The sequence below is a fragment of the Triticum dicoccoides genome, chromosome 7A, assembly GCF_002162155.2.
Source record: "Triticum dicoccoides isolate Atlit2015 ecotype Zavitan chromosome 7A, WEW_v2.0, whole genome shotgun sequence".
Taxonomy (NCBI): Eukaryota; Viridiplantae; Streptophyta; class Magnoliopsida; order Poales; family Poaceae; genus Triticum; species Triticum dicoccoides.
This window is the reverse complement of record NC_041392.1, coordinates 735,072,268-735,074,111: the sequence shown is the minus strand read 5'-3', so window position 1 is coordinate 735,074,111 and position 1,844 is coordinate 735,072,268. Positions and strand designations below refer to the sequence as shown.

General features: G+C 42.1%; 1 long non-coding RNA gene across 1 annotated transcript in view; it reads right to left on the bottom strand.

The window, feature by feature from the left end:
• LOC119327454 overlaps positions 1 to 1,340 on the bottom strand; it is a 4,869-nt gene extending 3,529 nt beyond the window's left edge. The window contains exons 1-2 of the long non-coding RNA XR_005158514.1: positions 1,215 to 1,340; positions 1,020 to 1,110 (exon numbers count right to left, since the gene is read on the bottom strand). This is a non-coding gene — a long non-coding RNA (uncharacterized LOC119327454). The remainder of the gene's footprint in view (positions 1 to 1,019; positions 1,111 to 1,214) is intronic.
• Positions 1,341 to 1,844: the final 504 nt, after the last annotated feature.

Here is a 1,844-nt window from a genome sequence, read left to right as displayed (position 1 = left end):
GAGTCCGTGCTTCGTGTTAGGCGATTCGGTTGGGTGCTTCGGCCGTTGTGGGTGACTTGGTCCGTCGGTGTCAGCGACCTATGCCGCCGAGAGGTGGGGTAGGCAAGTCCGTGCTTCATGTTATGTGATTCGGTTGGGTGCAGAAAAATTCGAAAGGGGATGTTAGACCGGTATGAGAAGATGTTGCTGCCTACTAAAAACTAGTTCAAGAAATAAGGTGTATGATGATGTTGATGATGGGTAGCAAAATAGAATGAAGGAACTGGGATGATACGATGCAGAAAAAAACAGCTGCGAAAATGAAAAATGATGAAGGTATCCACACATATATAGATTGGAAAAAAATTCTCCAAGAAGAAGGTATCCACACATATCAAGAAGCATAAAGTTTCCACGCCAAAACAAACGCTGCGTTTTTTCCCTCCGAGAACATAGACAACAGATTTGCCTTTATTTTGATTAAAAAAGTTGATTCAAATAAGCACGCTAAATTTGGTTTTATTTCATATTGAACCCTAAGACCTGCAAATTTTTTCGTAGGCACCATTCCATCCATCCTTGCAAACCAGACAATAACTTAGTCCTGGCTTAGTAGTCATTCCTACATCCAAATCTAAAAACACCAGGACAGGGACCAAGCTGAAGCCTGGTTGGTCATCAAAAAATAAACTGGAGAAATAAAAATAAAACACAAACAGTATTGCCTATTCCCTAAAATGACTCTTGCCTACAAATCTCTATCTGATTGCCTATATGTCTCTGTATGCTTGCCTGCATTTCATTTTGATTATTCCCCTAAAACTGATTACACCCTCATCAAACCTGGCTTGTTTTTTGCTTACTTATATCTGATTGCCTACAAAAAATCACACAGAATTGCCTATTATCTATTCTGATTCCCCTACTAAAACACAGTGTTAAGAGACAGAACAGGATGGTGCTTTTAGTTTACTTGATTCATACTATAAGAGTTGACATAACAGGAGCATAACAAATGTAGCGCACAAACTGATGATCACCTTGAAATCCTGGGCAATCTCCCTAACAAGCCTCTGGAATGGAAGCTTCCTTATGAGCAGCTCCGTGCTCTTCTAGTATTTGCGGATCTCACTGCAAAGTCAAGCACAAAAGCTTACTCAAATTGAGAATACTTTCAACTAGGATACTGTATGCAATAACACATACTATACCATAAGTTAAAAGGCTTTACACACCGAAGAGCAAACAGTTCCAGGGCGGTAACGGTGAGACTTCCTCACTCCTCCAGTTGTGGGAGCAGACTTACGGCATCCTGTTGAAAAGCAAAACAGAGCACATGATCAAATGAACAAATAATACCATGATAATCCATATACATCAGTCAGATATCTGGTCTAATTGCCTACAAAAACAACCACAGTATTGCCTACAAAAAGAATCCATGATCACACAGAATTGCCTATTATCTGATTCTAATTGCATACTAATCTATGTCTAATTGTCTACAAAAACCACAGTATTCCCTACTTCTGTTCCCAAACTAGACACAAAAATGCTGGAAAAAATCATTATACTACAGTATTGCCTACTGAATCACAGATATATTTGCGTGGCTTACAGAAATTGCATATTGAACCACACACGCGCTGCCAAAAATTGTCTGCTGAATAAATCGTCAGGTTGAGCGCCTCTCCTCGCTTGCCCCTCGGGTGCCGCACCTGAGCTGAGCACGTAAAACACCCCTCCTGCATACGCACTCCGGCGAGCCCCTACCGCTCCACCTCTAGCAGGACCCCCTCGGCCGGCCCTCGCCTCGCACAAAAAATCCCTCCCGTATCTCCTTCCTCCCCGGGAGCCTCTCCGTT